Source organism: Lutjanus erythropterus, chromosome 13, assembly GCF_056507025.1.
Source record: "Lutjanus erythropterus isolate fLutEry1 chromosome 13, fLutEry1.hap2, whole genome shotgun sequence".
Classification (NCBI taxonomy): domain Eukaryota; kingdom Metazoa; phylum Chordata; class Actinopteri; order Lutjaniformes; family Lutjanidae; genus Lutjanus; species Lutjanus erythropterus.
The window spans coordinates 27,445,737-27,457,092 of NC_139329.1; the positions used below are offsets into that span (position 1 = coordinate 27,445,737).

Sequence of the window (11,356 nt, forward strand, 5' to 3'; positions counted from 1 at the left end):
TAGGACAGACAAACGAAAACCGGGGTCAAGGTATATAAAGGTAGCCACAGCTAAGGAGCATGCCTCTAAGATGAGTTGGGAGCTCCACCACATCTTAGGGCCACCCCTGCAGACCTCTGGCCCTCCCCATCATGACCTCCAATATCTGCCATTATTTGATGAAGCAGAGCTTGATAATTATTTTGCGTGGTTGAAGAAGGGGGCACAGTGTGAAAAGAGTGTCTCACTCTAAGGGAAAGGATAGTAGGGGATGACAGAAAAAAAAAAAAAACTAACAAAAAAAAAAAGATCAAAAGCAGGCCTTTCGCTTTTCATGCCTCAGAGGCTCCAAAGAGGATAAGGAACAATTGGGCCCTGGGTATCCTGTCCTCTCTGGCAATTAGACTCAGCTGATGAAGTGAAAGGGATGAATGGCAGGGTTCAAGGCCTTCTCTAGGATTCACACAACAGGGTGTGTTTTTACCTTCTTTTCCTTTATCTTCATCTCCTTTTAGAGTGGCAGAAATGCAGCTGAAATATTTCCAGATGAAGACAATGTGATTCAAGGTGCCAAATCGTAAGCACGGGGGCTGATGAGGTTGAAGAGGTGTGAGAGGAGCTAAGGGGCACGAACAGACTTGCATGCAATCATATGGGCACGCATAGACAGTGCACAAGGAAATGGCACTATGTGTTCATGATACATTTTTATTCATTTTAGTCAAGAAGGTTGTAAGTTTTAATTGTGTATTCATCAGTATCATCAACGACTATTACAAGTTGCACAGCAGATAGTGGGATAGTGTTCAATAGGATGAAGCAGATGCACCTGACATATGGACAATTGTTCATCCAGATAGTGCTCAATGTGTTCAGGAACATATTTGATTGGTCAGTTTTTTATCAGCTAAAAAAACATTCTCAATGCAATTTACAACAACTCGGTTTAGATAAAGTGCATGTCCATCAATAGATATAAATGATAAAATAAAACCTTATCAAAACTCAGACTGGGGATGTTAGGGATTAATAATTAAGAATTGAATTGATTAAAAATTCATTAACTGATGAAGCATGTTTTGTGCACCATTTCTCCAAACCTCACAGGTTTCCTCACGGTTTGGTTTGGTCCACCCTGTCGGTCTAGAAATGGCAGTAATCGTGCCCCAGTTGACATTATCTTGAGCCATTTGTTGAATAAGGTGGACACCAGTAGCCCTTACTGTTTTATTATTCTGTTTAATAGTTTAAGCTTCACGAATTATTGCATTACATAACTAATGAGCCGCTAGAATTGTTCAAATAAATCTTAAACTGAGAAAAAGACGATGCATTTTGTTTCTTATTAATGACTGATTGATTCATCGACTGTTACCATTTTGAACTATTAGATAAGGAAAATGCAGAAAATTTGGAACCCTGATTTAGACTGTGCTTAGAATCATTCTAACTTTGCAGTATATGTAAGATTTGTGATAAGATGTCCTTCTCACATTTTATATAACTGTATGGTGGCCAACGATTACTGTACTGACAGAAACAGTTAACTATGAAATTGTTTGATGATGATGATTCAAGCAGCTCGTCTGATCAACACAGTTTAAAGTGCTGGTATGCATTTATTATGTATCACTTTCCATTAAGCAGTTTCTATTGAAATCTGATCCGTTCATATTTCCACTTTGTATAATCGTTGTATAAAATGCATGTGTTGTATCACCCTTTCAAAACGTATGCAGTCCATTCCAATTTCTTAACAGCAATACATTAATTATTTATTAAACTGTAGCATTAACACTTAACATCAACCTTAAAGCCAAGTCCTCTGATGAAGTTCTAATCTAACACACAAAGTAAGCCACAGTTTCAGAGCTAAAATAAGTTAAATGAAAGTATAAAGAAGCAACACGGAGGATGCTACAAGCAGTCATCCCACACCCCAACTAATAGTAGAAACATCACTAGTGCCATATATTCCCACAAAACCGTATCCACTCTTCAAAATTAGGTTGTAAATCTAATAAATTTGAAAAAATATTTCAATTTTCCAACGAATTATTGCAGCAGTGCAGATTTAAGCCGCTCTAACGTACAAAACCCATGCTGCCATTAAGTTATCGTCTATTTCACAGGACATTTCTTACAGTGCCCATGCCAGTAAATGGCCCCCGAGCCTTGAACGATACTGCCACACTGCACTAAAACCTTAAGATGATTAGTGATATTCTTAAAACCTAGCCCACTGATAATGTGTTTAAAGAAGCGATACGGCTTTTCCAAGCTTTGAGTTCAAAGTCTGAGAAGCATGGGGTCAGAATGCCAATGGGCTAAACAAAGAGTAGCCAAAATGGGCTTTGGGGGATTTGAAACTTAGGCCCCTGAACCCCTTTGATCAAAACAGAGCTACGGCCATAGAAATACTAAGTATCAAGTGCCTGGGACTGTGTCGCTGCCAAAGAATGGTGAGTTTGGCATCCAGGATGAGAAAATACAGAAATAATAATCATATACTCCAGTAAGAAGCTAAGAAGTATGACATTTTATAAGATAAGATTAGATAACATTCCTAAACCAACATTATGAACATATTTTCTACGTCGAGTAGAGCTGTGTAAGTTGCAACAACTCTTTATTATAGAACAACAAAGACACAGAAGGATGCTGAGTGTATCCTATAGCTGTTTAGATGCTTTAATTTTCAGTCAATTACAGCTAAAGGTGTGGATAATCCCTTTTATAATTCAATTTAAATGACATATACAGATTAAATTAGGTGGCAAAAGCGTCTGTTTTAAGGACGTTGCGTGCTAATTCTGTAAATATTCAACTGGCTAATTAGTTTTACTTTGACTCTCAGCGAGTGTCCTGTTTTTCCTTGATGAAGCACACGAGACTAAAAGATGATTCAAAGTCAAACTTGAACAGATTTTCCCATCTTGAGCAGCCTTGAGCAATTAAGTAAGCATGTTTTCATCTTATTATAATAATAAATGCATTAAGTCTAAGAGAATCCAACTGTGTTCAAAGTTATTATTACCAAATTGACAATAAGGCTAACAATATAACCTGACCAAATGTACAGTGCGATTAATTTTCCTTAATGTCAAGATACCTGAAGTTGCTGAATGAAAATGGGCAAATAATCTAAAATCATAATCATTAAAAAACTCAATTATGCGTGTTTATTATCATCCTGTCAGTTATAGTGAAACACCTCTAGGCTGCTACATCAACAACTGATTAGTGCTGCAGACAGCCATAATGACAAATAGAACATATGATGGAGAAGACGATTAAACTGAGAGAATTTCAATTAGCCTGTGTGGGGTCTTTGAATATTTCCTCATGGCACTGGTGGTTAGCTCATATTTAAACAGTTATCACCATGTTGCCAGTCCACATTAAAAGTATTCAAAGGGTGCCTGATGAGTCATATAGTGCGGCTGGTGTACCACAACAACAACAGCAGCAACACCACACACTAGAGTCAAGATGGACGTCTGAAGGTCATAAAAGTGGAGTTTATGGCACACTGTAGAACTGTAGAATCAAGTGTCATTCTTTTGTTAAAGAGAATTAAATGTGGTATCAGACCTATTACTATTTGGTACGTACCTGCAGTGCAGCATCACTATTCTGTGAGCCTGTCAGCTCTGGTCTTACCTTTAATGCCGTCTTTAGCTGCCCATGTTTAGCCACCAATCATCTTCAGCTGGAAAAAAAACACAACTTTTCAGAACTTTCATGGGGCAAAGAGATGTTATGTTTCCTTATCGATAGTGATTCAGGATCACCTGTAACTACCAGCGCATCAAAGAACACACCTTGTATGGATCTGATATGATTGCTATCACTGTTGTATGGCCTGGCTCAGCTTATAAAACTTTGGCATACAGGATGCTGTTGTGAAGTAGCAGGGTCCCATTTTGGGGCCAATAAATGACATGATTATTGAACTGGTGGACAGACTCAGGTACTTTTTAGGCAGTAACAGAGGCATTTCCAGTACTGGTATCAGAACAAGCCTTGCCAAAATGCAATATAATACAATAACTGTTGCTGATAGGGACATGGAGGGCAAAAAAAGGGATGCAAATGATGATTGTTTTCATTAAATTTTTTCTTGATTAACCTTTTGTTCTATAAAAAAAGATGATTTGTCTTCTTAAAACCTAAAACTTCCTAAAGATGGTTTCACAAGGAGTTTCTGGTCCAATCAAAAGTCCAAAACCCAAAGAGATTCAATTTACTGGAAAGAAAGACTAATCATATAACTCAATAGGCATTATATTGAAATATTACATTAGAAAATTTACCTAAAGTAGAATCGCAAAAGGGAAAAAGTTGAACCATGTTGCTCAAGTCAAGCAGCCTTTAACATTTCTAATCACCTTGTCTTCATTGTCTCTCTTTCTGCTCTGATTTATCCAATAAAGTCAAATCAGAAAAGCACAGTAACAATAAAATTGACATATATATATTAAGTTATGTTCTATATTTTTCCTCTCCTGACCAAGTAATCCCAAGTCAGGTATTTTAATGACCATTCTTTTAATGAAATATATATTCCACAACATTCATAACCAATAAAATTTCAATTATTTAGTCTATTACCACTGGCAGGTCCCTCCTGATGACACAGTGAGATGGGATGCACAAAATATAATGGCCAGCTTGTTTTAATTGTTAAAATTTTCCTTCCTTTTTTAAGGTGACAGGGCCATTACTCCAAAGTCACCACTTATCAGCACTATCACTGAGGATTAATGGTTTCACTTGTGCTAGTAAGAAATGTTTAAGTTGTCCCGATTATCAGTGCAAGAAAAAGAATAATGGTTTATTTGCCATTGTGTTAGGCTGTGAGAGAGACTAATCTAACAAAACACTCAGTTAAGGACGTGATTAACCCTTTCTGGTGAGAACAGGAGTGAAATGCGGGTCTGTTGGGACTGAGCACAACAGTGAAGCCACTGTCTGAAATGAAGGCTTGCATTCAGGAGAGCTGAGTCAAACTGATTCATAGTTGAATAACCTGTCAGAAGCTGTAATACTGTGTTTAAAATAAAACAACAGACAGACAGATGCATCAGTCTGCAAGGTACGGTCGAGTTTTTGGACTGATGCCAATACCAATATGACAGAGTAAAAAAAATCCACTACTGATATTATTAAAGTAAAGGATCAAACATATATATCTGTATGTGCCTATATGATAACTTTTTTAGGAGAACATAATGCAAATCGTGCATTATATATATTATATATATATCTTAATTATAGACAATGGACAATGGATTAAAAGTTGGATACAAATTTTGATATTGATATATTGGATGATATTTTTTAATATAAAATCTAATAAATACATATACTTTACACATTTTTTGTAATAATCCCTTAAAAGTAGTCAACACTTGTGACAAAGATATCTCATAGAGGCAGGACATTTGACAGTTCAACAAAAGGACAACAGGGCACTGAAACAGTAAACTTTGACTGCTATTTTTAATAATTATCAGTAACCTTAAATAAAAAAAACACAAATAAAGCAAAATATATGTACATAAACATACATAAAATGCTGCGTATAAAGCTAACAAATAAAAACAATCTCCATTATGTTCTGTTAAAATAAAACTTTCATATAGACACATACTGGACAACATATTTGCAGATACCAATATAGACAATAATATAGACAATATCTATTATTATTATAAGTTTCAGGTTTATAGGCAGCATTTTATGTATATTTGATCCATTTTCTTATTTATATCAATACAAATCTTTAACCCCCTAATATTGTTATTGGCATCAGTCTGAAAAATCCAGTATCGTACATATATATAGTTAAGCAGTGGTGTCCTTTGAATATAGAATAAGGCAGTAAAGGTTAAAAAAACACTAACAAAAAAGTAAATTCAACCTTGCATATCCCTTCAACCTTCAGTGTAATATTCCCTATGTTGTTTCCATTAGATTGGTGCATAGTTCAGACTGGAAAATGACGGTGACCTACAGGCCAGAAGATGAAAAAGGTTTCCTCTTTACATACTACATAGGAACAAATCATCCTAAGCTTGAAAAACCAAGGGTGGAGAATCAAGGACTTAGAGTCAATCAATAACAAGCTTACAGTCAAAAAGAATCAACTGAAACGAGAAAAAAAAATGTTCAACCATGAATACAAAACTGTACACTAGAATAAATTTCAAAACATTCACTAAATGAAGGAAAATAACTAGTAAATGAACAGTGAATTAAAGACATATTTTAAATTCAAATGGAGACTTATAGTTTGTTTGCAACAACAGCAATTACCACCAGCAATAGCTGCCATACTACCCATTTAACACATTTGTCTGGTGAAGGATTTTTTTTCTTCCAGCGGTACAGCGGTACAGTCCCTGAAGCTTTTGTACTGGTTGTGCAGGCTTGTTCCTGCTCCAGTAATCTCCTACATTATTTTCCTTGTCTGTCACCTTTATAGTATCTATTAGCCACTCTCTACTATCTGTTTGTGGGGCATTTTCTCTTCCTTTTCCCCATGAATGTTTTATATATTGGAGGGAGAATGATTGTTCTTTGCAATGAGGCCAGCGCGTGGCCTCAGTAAGACAAATTGCTCCAGAACGTCTAAATGGCAGTCAATGATAACTCATTGTAAGGAGAGTAAGTGACTTCCAATGGAGTGGATAGGGGACAGAGAATAATGGCAGAGCACAGGTGAAAAATAGATGTTTGGCTCGGTGTAATTACTCCATTAGGGGGCTCTCTGTTAATCTACCAAACCACAGCAAGTGTTTTTACAGCAATGAGGAGGTGACGGGCGAAAATGACTGCAACTGGACAGAGAGGAGCCCCGCTACCTCCCCAATCACAACACACACTATGAAGTGTTTACTAATGGACAAATGTACTCTCAGTCTGCGCTCTCGGCAGCATCCCACGAGCTACTCCAGTTACAAGTAAGTGTGGTGATAGATGTATTGACGAAGTTCATCATTGAGCTGACATATTAATTACCTGCAATATGGTCCCATGCGTTCAGAGTGCTTTAACCTCCTCTGTCTCGATTGTGTACTGGGGGATGGATCAGCTGTGGGCCTGTTAAACATGAAAATCTGGGTTAGAACAAAAAAAAAAAAGGGGGACAAAGGAAAAAAACCCACCCGCTGGAAATCAACACCCCCATTCTGCTGATTTCCAGACAAACATAATGATAACAATTTTTTGACCATTTGGTGTCTGCTGCTTCCGCCTGTGGCGATCTAGACAAAAGGAGCCTGGAAAAAAAAATGCTCCAATATGGTCTTAAGAGTTTTATTCTGACCACACAATCTGTTTTCTTAAGTCAACTTTTAAAACACTGCTATGAGCAGTGCCCACAGCTTTATTACTGAAGCTCAGATTGACCTTGTGTTCACCTTTATACTATTTCCCATCTGTTTAGGTTCCACCCTAGAATCCATCCCAGTTGGCTGTAGGCCCACTTTGCATTGGGCTTTCTCAGTGGAACCCTGAACAAAACCCTGTAGGAGCAAAAGACTCTCTGTTCGGCCTATTTCAGAGAAATTTCAGCTTGCATCTCAGCATTTTCTTTCTCCACACCCGACAAGCCGACTTGGACTTTTCAGGCTTGTTTCCCCCCATGTGCAACAATAAAGAAACCCCAGCAAGTGTTTGAGATTTACCCTTATTTTGCTGCAGCTTTTCACTTTGACTTGAAACAGTGCAGTCCTGCAGCATATGGCAGAGTTAACAAGAGGGTCAGAATAAAGTGGTCAATTCTAGGGCCAGACCGATACTGGATTTTTAGGGCTGATGCTGATATTAAGGAGTAAAAAAATTACAATATCAATATATAGGACAATATTCTTCATACAGAATATACATTATACACTTTAACGCACACTTTTTTGCAATAGTTAATACTTGTGACAACAATTTGTAATGGAGCCAGACTATTTTCCAATTTAAAAATAAACTTTACTTTCCAACATGACATCAGGTCACTGAAACAGTAAACATTCACTGGTATTTTTAATAAATATAAGTTATTAGATATATATATAAAAGCATATATATTAAACCTGATTTAATAATAATAATACAATATATGTCCAATTCTGTATATAACAAATTAAAAACAAACTGCATTATGTTGTTAAAAGAAAGTTTTCATGTAGACACATACTGGAGAACACACACGTATATATATATATATATATATATATATATATATATATATATATATATATATATATACACATACATATATACATATATATATATAGATAGATACTGATAGACAGATATAACTGTAATAGGTTAATATCAGGCTGATAATATTGGTTAACCAATTTATTGTTCAGCCTCTAATATACATACACATAGTTTTCACTGATTCCTTAAAAGTGCTTAACACTTGTGACAAAGATATGTAATAGGGCAGAGTATTTTACAGTACAATAACAATAAATTTTGTTTTTGCAAAATGATATCAGGTGCCTAAAACTGTAACATTCCACCTGTATTTTGTAATGCATAAATAGCTATAAATAAAACAACAACAACACGCAAATAGAGCAAAATATATGTATATATTGAACTGGATATATTTGGTTCTTAAACTGTTATGGATATTTTCACTATTTTCTGACTTTAATAGACCTTGCAGCCCAAAGTTAAACATGACAGTTAACTTTAGTCTATGTTGTTATTTGATAACCGCTAATAAATAAGTCGATTTGTACAGGGGCAAGTAATCATTGACTTTGGGCAACTTCTTGTCTTCTTCACTTGCCCAACCAAGCAAGTGAAAAAAAAAAATTAACGTTGAACTCTGTATGCTGATTCAGGTAAAGACTGATATGGCTGTGATAGGTTAATATCGGGCCGATAATATTGGTTGACCAATATATCAGTCGGACTCAAGTCAGCTCTGCGGCTTTGTGCTCAAAAAGGAAAGCCGTGACCAACATATAGTGAGGCTGATAAAGAAACCACCCACCAACGAACAAAAAAGTGATTATAATTGCAGAAAAATTTGTGCAGTCTTGTTTCCTTAAATGCCAATACTCCTTCATTTAACTTAGATTAGAGTTGCAAGTGAATTAAAGCTGTACACATTTATCTACATCCTTGGTTGTAGCTCTGCTGATACAAATCCTCACAGCAGCTCATTAGAGGGGTAAACTGACCTTCAACTAGACACACAAAAAAAGCGCTGAAAGCTATCAGCAGGCAGGTGTACATGGCTCAAAACACATACAAAGGCACCAATAGGGGAAAATACAAGGCGTCCAGCTGGACAATTTTCAGTGCCCCAAAAGCTACAGGTTGCGGTAAGGGGACTTCAAATGCTAAGGACAGTGAGAGGTGCCATTATCACTCAGTGCTGAAAACGAGCACGGTGACCCGATTAAAGCGAGAATTTCTGGGTCACGGTCTTGTTTTTCAATGCTTAATTTGTCTATCGATAGTGACACGGTCCGTGGCTTGCACCTACCTGTAATATTATCTTTCTAAAAGTCGTGGTTCAGACAGGGCCCTTGTCACTGTAACCCAACACGGAGTGAGTGAGGGAGCGGATTGGCCTGCAGCAGCGTGCAGCAGGCAGGAGGAAGTGCCGACTGCCGGAGCTGCGCAAGTTGCGGGCTGCGGCGCCGCTCAGTGGACGCTCCGGTTTCAGCCGCTGCTTTCTTCACTTTCTCTTCAGTCAAGGCAGCCTCCCGGGCATGCAAGACATAAACCAAGTGTTTTTCAAAGTTTTACAACTACTAACTTTTTTTTTTTTTTTTTTTTAGTTATTATTTTTTAGGCTCCAAGTTTTTTAAGTTTGATTGTAAAAGCGCCAAAATGAAAACGTTATTTGTGGGGTGGGCTATATTATTATTTTTTTTAAAAAGTATTTGGAGCGTATATAATGGTCCTTACTGCGCAGTCGAGACATTTTTCATCCACGCTGCTTTAAGTAAGTATCATTTGATAGATAGATGGATAGATATATAGATTTAAGGATGAAGATATAATGACCAAGTGGGTAAAGCCAAATAAACAGAACAGCTAGATCTGTCTGGAAAGTTAAGACAATTAGATCACTTTACTCTAACATAGCCTTTTAAAATTACTTGAATGAGTTGTTTTGTCCACATCCCAAAGATATTCAGTTTACTGTCATAGAGGATTTAAAGAAGCCGGAAAATATTTCTTATTTAAGAAAATTTGGATGTTTTTTTTTTTGTACTCAGAACAATTAATCAGTCATCAAAATAGTTTGCATTACTTTAGCAGTCAACTAATAATCTATTTATCATTGTGGCTCTAAAGTTAAGCCATATCACAATACAGTAATTTCCACAGTCTAGCCTCATATTTCAGTATCTATATACTATCAATATATTGCCCAGCCCTAATAGATAGACAGAGAGACAGAGAGACAGAGAGAGAGAGACACAGAGAGAGATAGAGAGAGAGAGAGAGAGAGAGAGAGAGAGCGAGAGAGAGAGAGATGGGGTGATGGTAAAAGTTTTGTGTTTACCAGCTTTTGATAGATGAATTAATTATAGCTAAGTGAGGATGTGTGCTGAGATGTCACTGAGGTTGTTCCAGTGACTTTGAGGGTTTTATGTCTGTTGTTTGTCCTCCTCACTTGTAAAAGAAGAGCAGTCTGTCACACCGTCGCACACAAATACACTGTAGTTTGTCCAAAACTTTGGTCCTCACAGATTGCACCATATTTTGTTAATAAAGGGTAATATGTGCATGCTACATCTCTGCAAAGCTAAGGTTTGACCTTTGTCTATGAGATATGAACCATATATACATCAAATTAAAGCACTACTGCCCAGTGTGTCGATGGATATGAAGGAATAATATAGACCTACAAAAAAAATGTGCTTCACCTGAGCTGAAAGTGTTTAGCTTGTTTCGGTGGCCTTTGGTGTACAGCAACAAACAAGTTCATGGCGTCTGTGGTCCAGCCTTCTCAGGGCTTCCTTTTTGCATCAGACGCACTGCCCTTCATCTCATGCTAATGTAGTACAAAAAAGATATCTTGCTTTAAAGACATGGCAGTCAGTTAAAAAAAAAGGCTGTGCTTAGTGTTTGAAGCCATAAATGTGACAGAAGACTTCAAGAGGAAGACCCAAGACTGGCAGTCTAAAGATGAGTGAGAGGCGGACAGGCAACATGTTTTTTTCCCATCCAGAGGGATATTCTGTGGCCAAGCTTGATTATTAGAGATGAAGGACAGGCTGAGAGGATGTGGGATTGTTAAATCCTTGAATCCTTTCACCAAAGCCCCCCCCCCCCCATAACATTCTTCTGCACTCCATCTCTGTGCGTTTATGGTGCACCCTTGATTTTCTTCTCT

The 11,356-nt window shown here is 37.0% G+C and overlaps 1 long non-coding RNA gene across 1 annotated transcript in view; it reads right to left on the bottom strand.

The window, feature by feature from the left end:
* Positions 1 to 10,059, bottom strand: part of LOC146316748 (uncharacterized) — a 124,059-nt gene extending 114,000 nt beyond the window's left edge. The window contains exons 1-3 of the long non-coding RNA XR_014771754.1: positions 9,491 to 10,059; positions 7,006 to 7,086; positions 3,643 to 3,691 (exon numbers count right to left, since the gene is read on the bottom strand). This is a non-coding gene — a long non-coding RNA (uncharacterized LOC146316748). The remainder of the gene's footprint in view (positions 1 to 3,642; positions 3,692 to 7,005; positions 7,087 to 9,490) is intronic.
* Between the last annotated feature and the right edge of the window lie 1,297 nt (positions 10,060 to 11,356).